The following is a 21,489-nucleotide window of genomic DNA, read 5'->3' as shown; positions in this document are numbered from 1 at the left end:
TTTGTTTTGTTCGTTATTAAGATTAGTAATTTCATAACTACTTAGTAAAGTACACTAGAACTCTCTACCACCGCCAATACTATATTTTAGTTAATAAAAATTATTATTTTATTTAAAAATTTTGCCTATAGAAAGACAAGCATATTTGTTAGAAGTTTCGTGAATGAAGATGTGTTACCCACCGAAAAGAAAAATTCTTCAAAAAAAAATATAAAAAGTACGAGATGTTTGGTTTAAAAATTATTGAGTAATATTTTTTTTATGCTACCAATTTATCAATAAAATAAGAGTTTCAGAAGATATATTGGATAGCAAAGTGGTTAAAAAAATCTTTCGTATTATGTCAAAAAAATAATGAATAATACTAAAATCCTATAATATTATAATACGAATATTATGACGATTATAGAATTACAAAGAACTATAGAGTATTACACCAATCAAATATTAAAAAAATAAAATAAAAAAATAAAAAATCAGATAAATTTACACAATGTTTTAAAATTAAGTCATACCCGAAAAGGACGATGTCATAATTTCAATTATTAAGATAAAGACAAAAATTCAAAGGACGAAGGGGTGGCAATTATAACTAAAAAAAGGTAATAATTTTTCTCTACCTAATAAAAAAAAAAAAATTGAGCAAATTTCAAGGCAACCAACTAAAGAAGAGGTTGAGATAACTGTTATAGAAAAAGAAACAATTTTAATTGCTTTTAATGTAGAAGTATGGACACAAAGTAATAAATTGCATATTTAGTATTGAGTTTAAAAATTGGAAATATGATGATGAACTATTATTAATTAAGAAAAGTAGTTAATTTGATTTTTGCTTTCAATTGTTTGTTTAATGATTTTATTTAGTATGCAGATTTTTGTTATTGAACCAAAAATCACATAATTGATAATCCCAATGTAATGAGAATGCATTTAATTCTTGTGTAAAAATAATTCCAAAATTATATGACTGAATTATTTAAATGGACATCAAAACTATTTGAACTTAAGTATCATGTGAATAGTCCAAAATCAATTTTTGTTGAGAGACCAACAAACTTTGGTCCGAAATCAAAAAAAAAACAAAGAAGTATGATCTATTCAGTTACCTACTTACATAGGTTATGGAATTCAAATTTTAATCAAATAAAATTCATGCATTGATAATTGAAACAGAAAATTAAATTGAGTTAATTTTATTAATGGCTCCACACGTTACTCCACTCCTTGGAGAATGTTAGTAACATTTCAATTTCATTTAATTTCACATTTAATGCTTTATTTTTTCTCTCTCTTCTCTCTCTTTGTTGTTTCAGTTTTCACTTCCATCAGAAAAAGAAGATTGAAGAAGTTATCAGAGAAAAGCAGTGAAACTATGAAGAAGCAAAAAGCTAGGTTGATGATGGTTTTTGCAAAAGGATGATCTAAAACATGGCGTGGCTAAGATTTTTGCCACTAAAGACAAGATGTGAAGAAGAAGCTTCAATTTTATAGTTTATTTTGTATTGAATTTAGTGGATTTTATCAACTTTTCTTACACTTATTCATTGAAATAGCATGGTTTTGTGAATCCTTCCTAATTTGTGCTTAAGAATGAAAGCATGCTTCCTAGGCCTTAAAAATGCTAATTTTTAATCTTCTCTTATTACAATTTGATGCTCTGATGTGTTTGTTAAGTGATTCCAGGGTTTATAGGGCATGAATGGTTTAGAGGATGAAAAAGAAGCATGTAAAAGTGGAATGAATAAGAATTAAAGATTTGAGAAGCTGGTTCTGACGCGTACGCGTGGCTGACGCGTACACGTCACCTTGTGCAAAGTTCGACGATGCGTACACGTGGATGACGCGTACGCGTGACAAGCGTCACGTGTCTCATTAAAGAGAAAACGCTGGGGGCGATTTCGGACCTCCTGTTGGCCCAGTTTTGAGCCTATTCTGCAGATTAGAGGTTGTGAGTGAAGGAGGAGAAGGCACACATTAGATTAGTTTGAGATAGATGTAGAATTCTAGAGAGAAAAGCTCTCTCCTCTCTCTAGATTTTAAGATTCTTAGTTTAATTTCTTTTTAGATCTAGTTTTTAATCTTGTTTCAATTTAGTTTTCCTTTACTTTTGTTTATTTTAGTACCTTAGTTTATCCAACTTCTCTTGTTAATTTTTTTATTTTGCCAATTTTAGTTCATGAACTCTTTTGTCAATTTCAATTTTATTTTAATACAATTTTATGTTTTCATGTCTTTTGATGTTTGCCTTAGTTGCTATTATTGATTTCTTGTTTGTGTTAGTTATGACTTTTATTAATTCTTACATTTTATGATGTTTGTCTTTATTACATTCTAGGTGTTTGATGAAATATTTCTTTTAGCAATGAATTAGATTTTTCTATTCTTGGCTTGGGTTGGTAACTTGGGTGACCTTGAATTACTAATGTCTAAGTGATTGATAATTTGTTTTCATTGACACTAGCCTTCACTAAATTAATTAGTGAGTTGGCTAGGATTTATGGGTTGGGATTAATGAAACTCATTTGACTTTTCTCCAATTGTTAGAGGATGACTAAATGGGATTGATCCTTGCAATTATCATATTATGATTGGTAACAAGGATAGAGATCCTTAACCATTAACCCTTGCCAAGACCTTTTCACCATTTGAATTTCCTTTCTTTGTTAGTTAATTGTCATTTACTTTCTTGTTATTTACATTTTTTGTCTCTTATTACAAAAAAATCCAAAATACTTCATAGCAATAATTGAGCACTTTATTGCAATTTCTAGAGAGAACGACTTGGGATTAATACTCCCGGTTATTTTTTATTTGTATTGTGACAATCTTTTTAAACTTTGATTGATGGATAAATTGTTGGTTTGAACTATACTTGCAACGAAATTACTTTAAAAAATTCTAGACCGACATTTATCTTCCATCAATAAATATCTCCAAAGTTCTTAACATTCTCAATCACTACTTTCTTCCAATCAATTATATATTCATCACTGCCTCCACAAGTATCCAGCATTTAAGATTTTAAAATTCATTCAAAATCTAGAACCATTCAAAGTTTCAAGTAAGATAGAGTTCCAACCTTCAATAATTTAATTTTAATTGATTTAATTAGTGATTCAATCTGATTTTTGTTTGCTTAATTTCTTAATCTTTGTGAAAATGATATTTACTTATCGAAATATTATTTGATATAATTGGTACACTAACCAATATCTAAATGCATTTAATTTCCGCTCATAAAAAAGTCAACATGTGAACCTTTATTGCATGAACTATATACCCAATGATAGTTGACACCCGTGGTTTGGACATTTTCAATGTTTTTAGCTTGAATTACTTGTCAAGAAAAGTTCTAGCTTATGATTTTCAGTGGCCCATATTTCAAATTCTGCCGATAAAATTTGTCAACCGGATAAGAAACATGGAGATCTATTTTTTATTGGAAAGTCATCGAAAGCCAAAAGATTAATTGAAATTTTGCACTCAGATAGATCTCATTTTGTTGAAGTTCTAAGTAATAGTCGTTATAGGTGTTTTATCATTTTTGTTGATAATTTTAGTAAAAATATTTGGATGTATTTTCTAAAACAAAACTCAAAAGCATATAATGCCTTTAAGATATTCAAGGAGTTTGTTAAAAGAATAAAGTGGGTGCAAAATAAAGATTCTAATAATAGACAAGAGGATAAAATACGTTTATTTGGGTGAGTTTCTAAAAAATATTTTTTTGAGTTATTTTTTTTCAAAGGATAAAATATATATTTTTTGTTCCTAACGTTTTCGAAATTTTTTAAAAGGAAAAATTTAGGAGTTAGCAATTTTTATATTTTGTGATCAGCACTTAACCATCAAATGAAAAATGAGTGATTTTTTAACATTGGATGTAATCTCACACCATTAAAAATACTATTAATGACCAATTGATGGTTACAAACATAAAAGTTACCCTTAACATTGAATGTAATCTCACACTCTTCTTTTTAAAATTACCATTAACATTTAATTTGTTTTAATGTTATCCTTAACATTTTCGATAAGTTTCAATTTTATCCTTAATTTTTTGATAGCCAACATATAATCAATATTTTTCTTTCCAATTTTAGCCCTTCTATAACGACATCATCATCATTAACATTTTTTTCTTCCACTCCATCCACCAGCCACCATTGTCATCCCACTCTCATCATTAGTTCTCCACCACCCAGCACCTTTGCACCACTAGCATTGTATCACCGCACCCTCTCCCCTCACCTCACACTACCACCATATCACTAACCACCAAGCCGCACTACTACAACTAGCATTGAATTGTTCATCATCTACATCATTAACAATAGCCACCACTCCTTTCCATCAAACTGACATTGTCTCTTTCTCTTTTTCTCTCTTTCTCTCACTGAAGTCTTTGTTTCTTTCTCTCTTACCGCCACATCCCACAACCTTGTGCCCCTACCATCACAAATCCAATCCTAACTCCATTCAAAATCATATCATTAACAACAACAAAAATAACATACAATAGAGAATAATAAAAAATCAATAGAAAAAAAAATTAAAATTGAAATAAAAAAAGTTAGATCTAAAAAAAGTATGTTTTTGTTTATTTATGACATAAAAAATTCTTTTTTTAAAAGAAAAAAGATCTTTTAAAAGATATAAATTGTAACTTCTCAAAAAAGATATTTTTTATTTTTTTATTTTTTTATTTTTACTAATAGAAATTTATCAAACACGCTAAAAAATAAAAAATATCTCTTTTCGTTAAAAAAATTCTTTTTTTATCAATTTAATGGAGTCCAAACAAGTACGATATCTTGCTTGTTCAAATTGTTTTAAGCAACCGAAAATTTAACATTAATTAATAACTAATAGATATACTCTTTAATACAATAGAGTTGCTTAAAGAAAGAAAAGAATCATAATAAATATGATCCTATGCATGCTCAAGTTAAAGACAAATGACTAAAGCATTTTAGATGGAAATAATTGCAACTACATTACACATTTTGAATAGGTATCTAACAAACAGTGTTCATCATAAAACTCGGAGAAAGTTTGGAATGAAAAGCTGCCTTTAATTCATTATTTCAAATATTTTGGGTTTATTACTTATGTCCACATATTAGACCAATTAAAAAAGAAGTTAGATAACAAGATGAAAAATGCATTTTTATTAGTTATAGTACGATTTAAAAGAATACAAGCTGTACAATCCAGAATCAAAGAAGGTGATTAACAGTAGAGATATTGTGTTTATGAAAAAGACACATAGAACTTGAATGCAAAGATAAAAAAGCAATCAATTATAATTTCAAATCGTTATGATGGAGAAAAAGGACAACCAAACAATATCGACCGATCAAAATCATTTAGAAAATCTCAAAGAGAGTGGAGACTACATACTACATTGGCAGATTATGTCGTCAACAACGATAATGATCCGTCCGATGAAGAAATAATCAATTTGCTCTATTTTTATATTGCGAACAAAAGAATTTTGAAGAAGCGTCAAATGACAATAAATTAGAAGAACGCAATAGATGAGGAGAGTCATGCCATTGAAAAGAATGACATATAGCAGTTAACAGATCTACTTACATATAAAAAATTAATTAGAATAAAATTGGTTAATAAGACAAAATATAAATTTAATGGGCAAATTGATCATTTTAAGAGAAGATTAGTTGCTAAGGAATACAAGCAAAAATCAGGTATTAATTTCTTTGAGGTATTTACTCTTATTATTAGATTAGGCACTATTCATATGACTATTTCATTCTCAGCTCAAAGTAAATGAAAGATACATTAGATGGATCTTAAATTTGTATTTCTAAATAGTATTTAAAAAAAATGTATATTGAACAACCTCTGAGATATAACATTTTTTGAGAAGAAAATATAATTTATAGGTTGAAGAAAGCATTATATAAGTTAAAACAAGCATGAAGAGTGTGGTATAAGAAAAATGATTCTTATTTTATTGAGAATAATTTTAGAAGATGTCTATTTGAATATATTTTTTATATCAAATTTGTTGAACTTAGAGATATTTTGATCATATATCTTTATATTGATAATTTGATCTTTACTCTCAACAATTTGAAGATAATTGTATAATTCAAAGAGGATATGTAAAACATTTTGATATGATAAATATGGGTTTAATATCCTATTTTTTCGATATTGAAGTAGTTCAGAAAGTTGATGGAATTTTTATTTCTCAAAAGAAATATGCGAATGAAATTTTAAAAAATTTTAAATGGAGCATTCAAAACCAATTTCTACTCTAATCGAAGAGACTAAGAGAAAATAAATGAAGAGCAGTTGATCTTATTTATTACAAGAACTTGATTAAGAATATGATATACTTGATTGCAAATAAACCAAATATTTTAAAAATTCTATTTATAAAATACAATTTTAGGCTGGGCTGGATTATTCAAAGCATGATCAGAACCTGATACGAAAATAACACCGAACAAAAATGATAAAAGAAAAACGACAAAATATGTCTTGAGTTCAAGAAATATCTTGAACACCTTTACCCACACATATGAAGTTTATGTATACATGAATGATGTTTTATGGGAATTTTTGTGTATGTATATGTTAATGTAAAAGTTCGATATAGCATTTATTTTGACTATAAGACTACGTTTGTTTACAAAGACAGGACACTGAGATATAGACAAAGAGATACAAAATCATGTTTGGCAGAGGAGACATGGCAGAGATAGTTTATCCAAAGACATTGAATTAGTATATTTTGTGTCCATCCTGACAGGAAGGACACAGGGACACTAATAAGGGACACAACTTATTTTTCATTCTTTTTTCATTATTTTTGTTAATTTTTTATAATTATATTTTTTTATTATTATATTTTTCATCTCAAATTTTTTGAATGAAAAAAAATGAGAATAAATTAGATTTTCATAATTTGTTCTAGTTTACTACCAAACAAAATATAAAAATACAAAATTTTATATCTCTGTCTATTAGTGTCTTGTCCTATCTTATTCTCAGTGTCTTGTTCTATCCTATTTTCAAAAACAAATGCAACTTAAAGTATGAAAAATAGTCAAAATAGAGGGGATAATAGAAATGGCGTCGAATTGAAAAAAGGTGCAATTAACACGTGGAAAATAAAATTGGTTCTTAATGGATAAATATTAGCATGAACATGGAGACTGTTACTTGAAATCTCAATGTAGTAAGAACATGGGTAATTAATATTGGAGAGTAAATAAAGCAAGAATATGCGTAGACGGCTAATAACCATTCTGTACAGCAAAGATTCTTTCTTTGTAAATAGAAGTAAAGGATTAAGAAAGGATTTTAATTTTTCAACACCACAAATCACACTAAATCTCTAAAAAATTTCAAGTCGCACTGACATAAAAAAAATTATAGAATATATGTGTATGTGAGTGTTAACAGTCAATTTCTGTTTTTATTATTTTTTTTATGGTTTTTTTATGTTTCTTGTTTACAAGTTACTTCTTCTTTCATTTTTAGCATTTTTCTTGTTTTCATTTCATGTTTTTGATTTTCTTTGTGACTGAAATAAACTAAACAAAGAAAAACAAAACAAACAAAATAAGGAACTGGTTAAATAGAGGGACAGTCTCGTTTAAGACTACTCTTAAACTCCTTCTAAGGTAAAAGAAGCTCCACATGCGAAAGTTGTAACTTCATCGCCATTTTTGCCATAGTATCTGTCACCGTGTTTGCATCTCTCATAATCAAACGAAACTTAATACGCCAATTCTAATGTATGATGTCTCTTATTTTGAGCACCAATGGATCAATAACCCAAAACCATCTTGAGTAACAAGATTAAATGCTTCCACACAATCCGTCTCACAAATAACATCTCGTTGACCCACATCCCAAGCTTAGAGATATCCTCTCCAAATAGCAAACAATTCTCCTTGAAGAATACTATTACTCTCAATCATTCCCAAACACACACTTTGCCAACTCCCATTACAATCTCTAATAACACAAGCAAAATCAACACTATCACCCGAACCAAAATAACTAGCATCACAATTAATCTTAAAAGTACCAATGGTGGGGGATTCCAAAAACCATTTAGAGTAGAGGGAAGGGACATACGTTGTAATTCAAAAATATTCCTAAGCTCCTTTTCTAAAGTTAATGCCAGACAAATCACTTTTTCTGGAGGCCAAGTTTCATGAGGATTAAAGATGTCATTATTCCTTGCTCGCCATATCCACCAAAGTCCCGAAAAAAACTTGAACGGATGCTCTCTGCTATGATACAAGAACCAGTTCTTCAAATCTAAAGGATGACAAGAAATATCCAACCTATGCGAGACAAGCTGAGCTTTTGGACAATCCCGTATACAATGTAAAACTGATTCCTGGCTAGAAAGACATTTTGGACAACTATCCGATGACGACATCCCTCTTCTAAAGCAAAAACTTGCAGTAGGAAAAGCCTCCTTAAGACACAACCAAGCCAAAAACTTATGCTTTTCCGGAACAAGCTGACGGCAAAGTCAAAGCCAATTCTCCCCTCCTCCCAACCAAACAGCTGCTTACACAACCACAAGTAACCATTGCGTGAGTCATAGACTTTGGCAGCAGACCCACACCAATACCAACCCACTTCCGGACCTACTTGTTCATCTGGATTGTAAGAGAGAATATTACCTTTCAGATTTTGAGATAAAGGAGAATAAAGAGTATCCAAATGCCACCTACCAACCGACCAAATATCCTGTATCCGGAGATTTGAATCAGAAATGTGAACATAATCCATCTCATTAGATAACCGTCCTTCTCTCCTCCAGCTAGAAAACCAAAAATTCTGGTTCAAATCTCCAATACACCAAGCAAACCCATCCTTCAACACTTCCCAAGCCTTACAAAGACACCTCCAAATGGGAGAGTCCTTGTTCTTAGGATAACCAAAACAGTCATATAGAGATGATCGGTATTTGGCATCCAACAATTGGACCCATAGCTTGTTTGGCTGCTGGAAAAAAGTCTAAACTAGCTTCCCAAGAAAAGTAATATTTACACAATAAGGATCTCTAATCCCCAAACCTCCATATTTTTTTGGAGTAACCAGTACCTTCCAACTAACAAGATTCAATCCTCTCCCATCAACTTGTCCTTTCCAAAGAAAATTTCTCATCATAGACTCCAATTTACTAATGATTCCTTTGGAAAAAATAGAGACCTGCATCTGGTACGTGGGAATAGCAGCTGCAACAGAACTAACCAAGCAGAGTCTACCAGTCTGATTGAGTAAACTCTATTTCCAGCTTGCTAGTCTACTCCAAATCTTATCCAGGACACCATTGAAAGCTGAATGAGTCACCCTAGAATGGCTAAGGGTAACTCCAAGATACTTGCCCAAGTCCTGGACAAATCTAATAGAGGATACCCCAGTGAAAACATCTTTCCTTGTTGTAGAGACATTCTTGGAGCAAAGCGTTTTAGACTTCTCCACATTAATCTTCATCCCAGATGCTTTGTAAAAAGTCTCTAAAACCAACATCACAGTTTGCACTTGTCTCTTTGTAGCTTTACAGAATAGAAGCAAGTCATCCGCAAACATTAAGTGGGATATTCTTGGTCCCCCTCTAGAAATAGCAACTGGTTCCCACAAGCCCAAATCAACCTGATGACTAATAAAGCATGCCAATCGCTCCATACACAACACAAAAAGATAGGGTGACATAGGGTCTCCTTGTCTAAGACCTCGGCTAGGAGTAAAGCCATTCAGATGATTTCCATTCCAAAGAAGAGATAAGGAAGAAGCAGTGACACAATTCATAATCAAATTAATTGTAGGAATAGGAAAACCAAAGCTCTTAAGGGTATGAGCTAAAAACCTCCAGTCAACTCTATCATAAGCTTTCTCCAGATTAATCTTAAAGGCCAGTGTGCCTTTCTTTGATTTAGTCTTCTTCATAAAGTGGAGGACTTCTTGAACAATAATGATGTTGTCAGGAGTTCCTCGTCTTGGAATAAATCCTCCTTGAAGTGGGCCAACAATCTCCGCAAGACGAGGACGAAGCCTATTAATAAGGACCTTTGTGATGATCTTGTAAACTACATTGTAGAGACTAATCGGCCTGAAATCTTTTATAGATACCGGTGATTCAAACTTTGGAATAAGAACCAGTAAAGTCTCCAACATTCTCGGATCAAGAGTAACACCGGAGAATGCCTACTTAACCATCTTTCAAACATCAAGACCAATGATCTCCCAATATTCTTTGAAGAAGAAAGTTTGAAACCCATCAGGACCCGGAGCTCTAAAGAGTTCATGTGAAAAATAGCTGTTCTGACTTCCTCCATAGTAATTGGTGCCGTAAGATTATTGCAATCTTCCTCATTCAGAGAAGGAAGAGGCACATTGAAGAACTGAAGATTGATGGTTTAGAAGTTATAATAAATTTTCGTTGCAAGTATAGTTTCTAAACCAAGCAATCAACCTTTCTTACAAACGTTTTGGTTGTCACAAGTAACAAACCCAATAAAATTTATAAACCGAAGTATTCAAACCTCGGGTCGTCTTCTCAAGGAATTGCAGGGAAGTGTGTTTTACTATTGGTTATGGAAAACAGTATTTTTGGGGTTTGAAAAGGTTTTGAACAAGAGAAATGGATTGCAAAAATTAATAAATTAATAACAAAGAAATCCCTTGGCAAGGTATGAAAATTATAAGTCCTATCCTAGTTATCCTTATCAATGGTGATGAGAATTATACTTTTGCTCCCACTAAGTCAACCTCTAACTATGAAGATCAATTAAGTGGACAAATTAATTTAATACCTAAAGTCATAGTCAACTCCTTAAGGAAAGACTAGAGTTATAGGAATCTAAATCAATCAGCAAGAATAACAATTATCAATCACGATGAGTTTGATAACTCAAGAGTTACCAATTAATCAACCAGAGCCAAAAGGGGAAAATCTAAATTATTTATATAATAAATAGAAGAAAGTAATCATGGGTCTGAAATACCTCAAATTATATTAATTAAGAAAATCATAACATGAATGGTCCATAAACAAATAAAAGAGAAAATAAATAAGAAAAACATTGAACTTGTGATGAATAATTAATCCCAATAAGATAAATCCTAATCCTAATCCTAATTCCTAATAGAGAGAAGAGAACCTCTCTCTCTAAAAACTACATCTAAATTCTAAAACTATGTATGTTGTATGATGTGTCCAGTATATCTCTTCTGAATGGATGGATTCCTCCATTTATAACTCTTTAATCTGTCTTCTCTGGGCTTGGATTTGGGCCAAAAAGGGCCCAGAGGTCAATGGGGCTGACTTCTGCAAATTCTGCAGATCGCGCACGTCACGCGTCCGCGTAGGTCACGCAGTCGTGTCATTTGGAGTGTTGCTCTTCCACGCGGTCGCGTAAATCACGCGTCCGCATCAATTGTGTTTCGCAAGTCACGCGTTCGCGTCATCCAGGCGCTCGCGTCGATTCTCTTTTGCGCTAGGCATGCGTTCATGTCGTCCATGCGGACGCGTCATTGCCAGTTTCTCCAAGACTCCAATTTGTGCTTTCCTTTCATTTTTGTATGTTTTCTTTCCATCCTTTAAGTCATTTCTTTCCATCCTTTAAGTCATTCCTGCTCTATAAAACCTGAAAGTACTCAACACACAAATCACGGCATCGAATGGTAATAAAGGATAATTAAATTTGATTATTTTAAGGCACAAGAAACATGTTTTCTCATATGTCATATCATAAGGAAGGAATTGTAAAACCATACAAATTCATATGAATAAGTAGGTGAAGAGTTGATAAAATCATTCAATTTAGGCATAAGATTTATCATAAAATAGTGGTTTATCAACCTCCCCACACTTAAACAATAGCATGTCCTCATGCTAAATCCAAGAGAAAAGAGTAAAGGTAAAATGGTGGAATTATATGCAATGCAATCTACTCTAAATGCAACTACCTAAATGAGTCATGCAAATCTAGTTATTATTCACCTATATATAAAGCATACATGTAGTCAAATTAATTCATATCTTCAAGGGATCATGTATGTACAACTGGGGCCAAATCATATTAAAGCATAATTACAATTGAGTTGAGTTAAGATAGTTCACAACTTGCAAGACAATCAATAATTAAACATGGACATATGAGAATAAGCTATTAAACCCTCACTGGATTTTGTATTTACTCTCTAGTCACTCAGTGTTTATTGGGTTAATCGCTCTATTCTTCTTTCTATCCTTACTTTCTATAACTTTGCTCTTTATCTAACCAATCAACAAATATGGAATATAGACATACAAAAATCATGAGGTCTTTTCAAGGTTGTAATGGGGTCAAGGTAGAGGTAAGGGTATATGTATAAGGCTAAGTGAGCTAATAAGTGAATCCTTGATTAGTCTAAGATCTCACCTAACATATACATACATTATATAATTTAAAATGCTTTACCTAGCTACCCAAATTTTTTTCCACTTTTGTGTTACATGCTCATGTATCATACTTATTTATTTGAATTTTGTCCCATGTGCATTGATTCTTTTTATTTTGCATTTGGGGTAGTAATTTTTTTGTATCCCCTTATTTAATTATTTCATTTTTTTATCAATGCACATGGTAATTTAATTATTTTGATTTCACATGAGCATGCTTCCCAAATTTTTAAATAACTTATTCAATTTAATTTCCTACTTTTTTTTCTATCATCCTATGTTCCCATAAAATTTCTCTTACTTAATTTATACACAATATCTATCTTAAGCTAACTAAGGATTCAACTTGGGATTTTTATTTTGTTTTTCTGCTTAAGGCTAGTAATGTGGTTATAAAACAAAAGGGGATTAAAAAGCTCAAGGTGGCTAACAAGGGTGACATAAAAGGGCAGGCTTTATTTGGGATAAGTGAGTTAACAATCAAATATGGCCTCAATCCTTTCTTGGTATGTATCTATATTCTATATTGGACATATAGATTAAAGCAAAGTAAAGAACACCAGAATGATAAAAAAGGGCAAAACACACAGGAATGAAATTTATGATTTGAATGCAACCATACAATTAAGCTCAAAACTCACGGGCTGTGTGTTCTCAAGCTCATAAATCATGTATCAGTTATGTATGTCATGCAAGTAGAAATTACGAGTTTTTATTCAACTCAATGTAAATCTTTTAAGGTGCCCCTTAAAATCCTAGTGTTTCTCCTTGAAGAAATGTTGTTAACTAACTAACATGTAATGCTATACTGGATTGTTTTAATATACTACGGTTCCTAGCTTACTCTTTTTATTTTTCAATTAAACCAACTATCATATGCTAAAAAGGGTAAACTATACTAATTAATCAACATAATATATAACTAGTAAACTAAGGTGCAAATTAAGCTAAAAAATCCAAGATATATATACAGCTCAAAGTGCAGAATGCAAAAGTACAACAAAAGTAAAAGAGAAAAATGTGCAAAAATACAGAAAATGGGCAAAATAAGATAAGAGTCTGTAGTGGTTCACCAAAAGAAATATATGCCAGAGATGGCGACCTCCCCACACTTAAATAATAGCATCGTCCTCGATGCTCACTCGAACTGGGTGGGAGGAAGTGTCATCTCCGGAAGGATGGGCTGCTGGTGTCTCGATGGTAGGCTGAGGGTCTGCAGTCTCTATAAGTAGAGGAGGAGTAGTCTGCTGAAGTGGGGGCTCTGTCCGTAGAGAAATGTCCGGGTCAGCAGCCTATAGCTGGTGGTGCTCCTCATGATGGGGTGCAGTGTGCTCGGGTCCTCCCTGCTTAGCCTGGGTAGGTGCCTCCTCCTCATGATCGCTCACCTCCTCCTCAGATGTGTCAGAGGGTGTGTCGGGCTCGGAGGGGATGTCGCCACCAGATCTAATCATCAGCTTGAGGTGCTCATAGCGCCGCTTGTGGCAACGCTCCTCTCATAGTGCTGCTGGTGACGGTGCTCCATCTGGTCTAAGCGGTCAAAGAGTCCGTGCACCAGAAGGTAGACGGGCTCAGGAGCAGGTGGGTGGTGCAGGAGCAGTGGAAGCAGAAGGGGCAGTTGAAGAAGTGGCTACCTCAGTAGTGTCAATGAGAAACGGAGGGCGGTAGCCGAAAGCCTAAAACTTCCGACTGTGAGGGATGATCTTCCGGCAGTCTGTTGCAGATGGCTTTTCATCAGCAACCTCCCAAGGTACCTCAACTCGGCGACCCAACTGAGTAATCAGGAATGGAAAGGGGAGGGTGCCTCTAACATGGACCCTGGCCATGTAATGCCTGATGAAGCGTGGTAGATACAGGTCCTTACCCATCATCACACACCAGATGGGGGTAATCATAGCTGCTGGTACCTCCGTCTCATGAGTGCTTGGCACCACATAGTTACTCAGAATCTGTTGCCATAGCCGAGTGATCATTCAGATATATAAGCCAAATTTCCTTGGGTACCACTGTGCTCTTACCCATGACCCATGGAACAGTAGGATCAAGGGTGATATCCCTTTTCACTGCATCCCAATCAAACTTCATGAATCTCATATCCTCCTCAGCTTGCTGGTAACCATCTGGCTGATTTGATTTAGGTGAAAGCTAGAGGATGTCTTCAATTGCTTCCTCAGTAACCAGAACTTGCTTGCCTCTGAGCTGTACTACATCTAGGGATGATAGAAAATAGTTACAGTAGAATTCTTTGACCTAGGATGAGTTGATCTCAGTCAAATTTCTCTCCAGGAAGAATCAACCTCTCTGTTTGATCTGATCTGAAGTATACTGCCTGAGTTCTTCTGGAATTTTGAGTGTCCTTTCCAGGTATAGGTTCCTGGATGTGGCAAAAGTTGGGTACTTCAGCTCACAGTATTTGTTTGCAAATTTAACCGGGTCAGCCGCAGGTACCAACTGATTAGCCTTTTTCTGCGGGGTAAAGTTCTTTTCCCGCCAGGAATCATCATGTAATATGCCAAGGATGGAAACAGAGGATTCGCCTCTTTTCCTTTTGCCTATGGTGACTTTGCCCTTTTCCCTGCCTTGAGAGTCAGACATCCTGAAAAATAGAATTTTCAGGATATAATTAAGGAATAAAAGCAGGAAAATAAGTAGGCAAATAGGATAATAGCAATATAAGCATAGAGTGCCAAAAGAGCAAGAGAAGCAAGAATTGAGTGAAAGATGTGAGTATTTGGGATTGTGTTCAAGAAAAAAGTTTGAAAACAAAAATGACAATCCAAAATACATGATAAGTGGAATTCACGTTACTAAGGAAAAACAGTATTTATGCCTTGAGTTAGAAAGTTAAAGTAAATAAATGGAAACAGAAAGGAGAAGTTTTGAAAGTGAAAACGGTTAGGATGGAAAGAGGAAGTTAGAAGGTTAAAGAGTGAGTTAGTGAAAAGAAGGTTAAAGTGAGTGGCATGAAAATGGTCTCCTAGGTAACAAAAATTCACAAATTAAAAGAATAATCCACTCTATTCAAGCAAAGATTCCAGTTTAATTGATGATAATTCAAATAGATGCAAATGAAAATAGAATCATCAATAATGCAATTTATTGACCGGGGGATCAAAAGAAGTAAGGATGCTTGTCCGTACATTCATGAAATGGTTTGGTTGTAACCAAGTATAAGAAAAATCAAAAGTGCGAGAACCAATTCATGAACAGGAAGAGATGAAATAGTTTTGCAGAAATTTGGGCAGCATTCTGGCTAAAATAGGATGTTCCCGAAAAATAAACAGCAAGAAAATAAAACAGTTCGTATGAATCGAAATAAGGCTGCAAATAGACACAGATTACATGAATATGAAAGAGCTGTGTAACAGCAGAATGAAAACAGTTAAGAGCAGCATATGAACAGTAAGAACATCATAGCCAGAGCAAAATTACAGAATAGATAAAACAAGCAACAACCTTTCTTACAAACATTTTGGTTGTCACAAGTAACAAACCCAATAAAATTTATAAACCGAAGTATTCAAATCTCGGGTTGTCTTCTCAAAGAATTGCAGGGAAGTGTGTTTTACTATTGGTTATGGAAAACAGTGTTTTTGGGGTTTGAAAAGGTTTTGAACAAGAGAAATGGATTGCAAAAATTAATAAATTAATAACAAAGAAATCCCTTGGCAAGGTATGAAAATTATAAGTCCTATCCTAGTTATCCTTATCAATGGTGATGAGAATTATACTTTTGCTCCCACTAAGTCAACCTCTAACTATGAAGATCAATTAAGTGGACAAATTAATTTAATACCTAAAGTCATAGTCAACTCCTTAAGGAAAGACTAGAGTTATAGGAATCTAAATCAATCAGCAAGAATAACAATTATCAATCACGATGAGTTTGATAACTCAAGAGTTACCAATTAATCAACCAGAGCCAAAAGGGGAAAATCTAAATTATTTATATAATAAATAGAAGAAATTAATCATGGGTCTGAAATACCTCAAATTATATTAATTAAGAAAATCATAACATGAATGGTCCATAAACAAATAAAAGAGAAAATAAATAAGAAAAACATTGAACTTGTGATGAATAATTAATCCCAATAAGATAAATCTTAATTCTAATCCTAATTCCTAATAGAGAGAAGAGAACCTCTCTCTCTAAAAACTACATCTAAATTCTAAAACTATGTATGTTGTATGATGTGTCCAGTATATCTCTTCTGAATGGATGGATTTTTCCATTTATAACTCTTTAATCTGTCTTCTCTGGGCTTGGATTTAGGCCAAAAAGGGCCCAGAAGTCGCTGGGGCTGACTTCTGCAAATTCTGCAGATCACGCACATCACGCGTCCGCGTGGGTCACGCGGTCGCGTCATTTGGAGTGTTGCTCTTCCACGCGGTCGCGCCAGTCACACGTCCGCGTCAATTGTGTTTCGCAAGTCACGCGTTCGCGTCATCCAGGTGCTCGTGTCGATTCTCTTTTGCGCTAGGCACGCGTTCGCGTCGTCTATGCGGACGCGTCACTGCCAGTTTCTCCAAGACTCCAATTTGTGCTTTCCTTTCATTTTTGTATGTTTTCTTTCCATCCTTTAAGTCATTTCTGCCCTATAAAACTTGAAAGTACTTAACACACAAATCACGGCATCGAATGGTAATAAAGGATAATTAAATTTGATTATTTTAAGGCATAAGAAACATGTTTTCTCATATGTCATATCATAAGGAAGGAATTGTAAAACCATGCAAATTCATATGAATAAGTAGGTGAAGAGTTGATAAAATCATTCAATTTAGGCATAAGATTTATCATAAAATAGTGGTTTATCACACATCACCAAGGCAACCCATATCAACATCATTCAAATGACAGAATAAGCTTTTATAGAAAGACTCTGCTTTTTGACTCAAAACCTCTGGATCAGTTTTCCACACTCCATCCTTGAGAAAAAGGCCATGAATCTTGTTGTGCTTCCTTCGCGCAAGAGTTTGAATATGAAAGAATCTTGTATTCCTATCTCCGAACCTTACCCACTGCTCTTTGGACTTTTGGAACCATAGGAGCTCTTCTTGCACTAGAGTATTATTATAATCATCAAGCAACTATTGCTCTTTCTGACGCAAATAAATACTATCCACCACTTCCAAATGCTTTTGTAAATAATTAATCTGCTGCCCTAATTCACATTTCTTAACAAAAATGTTACCAAATACCTTCGAGTTAAACTCTAGTGAATTCTTCTGTACTTTCGAAAGCTTGCCATGAATTCCTCTATTACCAGACCACCATGACTGATTCACAATATCCCTATACCCAGGATGAGTAGCCCAAGCAGCAACAAATCGAAAAGGTCGATTCCTTTTAGGCTGAGGACGACATTTACAACGCACCAGAATAGGGCAATGATCAGACTGGAGCCTATTTAAAACTTTTGCATAAGCCTCTGGATAGATAACCAACTACTATTTATACAGACTCGATCAAGCTTTTTTTCCACGTCAACATAATTTTTCACCCTCCTGTACCAAGAAAACCGCCTCCCAATAGTCTTCAGATCAAACAAACCACTATCTCCTAATGAAGTAGCAAACATGTCTGCTCTTTGATGAGAAAATTGACAGCCCTTAGATTCATGAGAAAATTTGAATTCATTAAAATCACCAAGAACAATCCAAGGTCCTTGAAAAAACATGGATTGTGCAACAAGATAATCGCAAAGGAGAACCCTTTTATTAAATTGAGAAATGACATAAATACCACTACACCTCCAAATTAAATTATCAAATTGAACCTCAACAGTAACACCCTGATCAAAAGCATCAATGAACTTACAACAAACATCCTTCATAGAGGATAGAAACCAAATATCTCCCTTATGCCCCTCTGCTTCTACTATACCAACAGTGATACCCCAACCTTTCCCAAAATAATTTTAAATGTCGAAAAGGGGAGTGATTTTCAACCACAACAAAGAAAACAGGTCTAAATTTCCTAACAACTTCCTTACAATGCACCCGGGCTAACTTATTAGAAGCACCCCTAATATTCCAAACAATCATATTTAAACTATCCATAAATAATAGGGACAGAATAAATAAGAACATAAACTCTAAACAGAATCACCAACCTCAATAGGTGGTTTGTCCTGCGGTACTGGCACACTCTGATCCTCAATAATTGCCACCTTCGGACCCCCTAACACTGCACCTGCCATGCTTCCATCTACTAAGGTTTCCACTGTTGTGCCACCATTTTTATCCACTGGCGAGTTCTGCAGGGAGGAAGGCCGAGGACGCTTCCATAGAAAAATTCCACGACGTGCAGGAGTTCTGCGCGATGGAGATGGCGCAATTTCATATTTTTCTCACTTCTCCATCCTAATGCCAATTCATTTGCCTCCATCACCATGCAAATTGGGCCTTGGAACCCTTCTCGAACCATACTTGTGCTGCTTTCCATCTTGATCCTTCAAACCTGATGACTGGCCCATTGTGAAATTTTCCTTACGCAGCACTTGTTGCCAGCCCTCTCCATCATCCATGCATGCCTCATTAACATGACCATCAGGCACGTGAGGAGCCAATGATTCCATAACCACATCTTTCCCTTTAACAACTCCTAATTTCTCACCCAAATTACGAGAATTCTCACCCAAATCACGAGCTTCTGATTCAGTCTCTTTTTGAATGTCATGATTGTTGTGTGGCACTAGTGTCGGGGCTTTATTATTTTTTCCATCACCAAAGGAATTTTCGTTTCCTTCCAAGGACTCCTTCTCCATGCACAATGATTTATCATGCCCATACCGTGCACAGGTAGTACAAATCAGCTGTAAACTCTCGTACTCCACTTCATGAGTCACACCCTCCACTATAATATGTTTGATTACACGCAACCCAAGATTAATTTGAACACAAGCTCGGGCATATTTTTCTCTTTCTGCAAGCTTAGTGGCCAAATCTACTTTCACCGGAACCCCTATTGCAGAAGCAATTCGCAGCATTGCTTGTTCCTGGTAGTACCAAATTGGAAGTTCCGAGACTCGAATCCATACCAGCGTTGATCCAAAGGATTTTTTGCATGGCCTAAAATCCACATCCCATGGCTTTACTGCAACATAGTGACCGTCTATCAACCACGGGCCACCAAGAATGACTTTCTCACGATCCGCAGCAATATCAAATTTAACCAAAAAATACCCAAACCCCACATCCAACAAATCAAACCCTCCTTTGATGCGCCATACTATCTGAAGCTTATGCATGAGAGTCGTGTAGCCATAATGCTTATCCAACACCTTGATCACAATGGCTTCCTTATAAGGTTCAGACAGCTCTTTGCCTCATTGATAAAACTGACACTTGGTGAACGAGAATCACCATGTTTACTTGTCACCGTCGCGATACCATCCCTAGATAAAGACCCTATTAATGCAAAGGCCTTAGACTTTTCTACACCAATGACTTTATCTCTAAAGGAGACCTTGGATGACTTTTCTAATCTCTCTCAAGAAGAATCCTCCTTAACACCGGATACACACCCACCCACGCTCTCCCCCTTATCTCTTCTGATGGCATGGCCATCTATCTTTCTCACCGTATTTCACCCTTAACTGCTGCTCCCGCTCTCTTATTCTCTCATTCTCCTTGAGTACGGAATACGTATTTCATGTCTTTGATTTGTTTAATTCAATTCGTACTTTGTAATACATCTTTGACATTTATCTTTATCATTAATAATAGAAAAAGTATATGGAACCAAAAGGTTACTAGCAAAAACTAAACAAAACCACATTAATTTATATTAATAATTAATATTAAATTTTTTAAATTCAAAATTAAAAAAATTAAAATTAATTAAGTAAACCTAATTAAAACCTATAAAAGTCTTTCTCTTCTCTCTCACATTAACCTACCCACCTCCAACAATTACACACACAAACCTCTCTCTCTCACCAATGCTGCTGGAGGTGCCACCGCGTCCAGGCCTGATCTCATCTTCTCTCATGAATCCTCCTGATCTCATCTGGCTCTCCCATGAATCCTCGTTGAGATGCCTTAACCTTTTCGGCGAAAGTGTCCCAATCCATCTGATGCCGCTCCATGAACAGAGTGCTAAGCCTCTTGGCATTTGATCTGATAGTTCTCTTGTGACCCATATACCTCCTTTGACCGGCAAGAATCTTGACCATGTTGCCATTGTTGTTAGTGATAAATACATTGCTTTCATCGCACACAATGTAGTCAATAGCAGCAAGGCGGATTTTTTTTTTTTTTAATGAAATAAGACTTTGTTGATGTTGAATAAAATAAAGGATACAAAATTAAATAATTTTATTTTCTGCAAACTATACGATTATAGAATTATAAAAAAAAAACATTCATTTAATATGAAAAAAAACATCCTAATACTTAACAAAAGAAACATCCAATTATATTTTAGCAAAAATAATTAAATATCTATAAAATTAAAAAATATATATATGAAATTTTTAAAGAAATAGAGACATTCACATTTGCAATACAAAAAATTCGAAAAATATATAAAATAACATCCATTTAGTATGAAAAAGAAACATTCTGATACTTAACAGAAAAAACATCCATATATATTAATTCGTAGAGATTTTAAATTCACCCAAAGGTATTTGACTGATTTTTGACTAATACCCTTTTAGTTCCCTAACATTGCTCTTAATAATATAAAATTCTAACTACTTTTTCATTAGTTATAAAGTTAACATTTATATTAAAATCAATAAGTTTTGAGTCAAACTAACTTTTAAAACTATTATTTGAACTTAACATATTTAAATTTTAAGAAATAGCTCTCGAAAGAAAGAAATCTATTTTAGTAAGTAAAGATTTATCATCGTTCAATCAAGACGTTTTATATATACCATTTATGTCACAACCTAAATTAGTAAATGATGATTTGATTTTTTTGGTGACTAAATGATGATTTGATTGATGTTTTCGTCTTGATGCTGCTAATTTGCTTGTATTTAACTGGCAAGGTCAGACCAGCGAAATAGGTGTAAAAAAATTGATGG

At 34.0% G+C, this 21,489-nt stretch overlaps 1 pseudogene; it reads right to left on the bottom strand.

Moving 5' to 3' along the window:
- Positions 1 to 7,611: 7,611 nt before the first annotated feature.
- Positions 7,612 to 20,020, bottom strand: LOC107468944 (uncharacterized; annotated as a pseudogene).
- Between the last annotated feature and the right edge of the window lie 1,469 nt (positions 20,021 to 21,489).

This window comes from Arachis duranensis, chromosome 10 (assembly GCF_000817695.3).
Source record: "Arachis duranensis cultivar V14167 chromosome 10, aradu.V14167.gnm2.J7QH, whole genome shotgun sequence".
Classification (NCBI taxonomy): Eukaryota; Viridiplantae; Streptophyta; class Magnoliopsida; order Fabales; family Fabaceae; genus Arachis; species Arachis duranensis.
The sequence above is the reverse complement of the archived record's forward strand: the minus strand, read 5'-3'. Positions and strand labels throughout refer to the sequence as shown.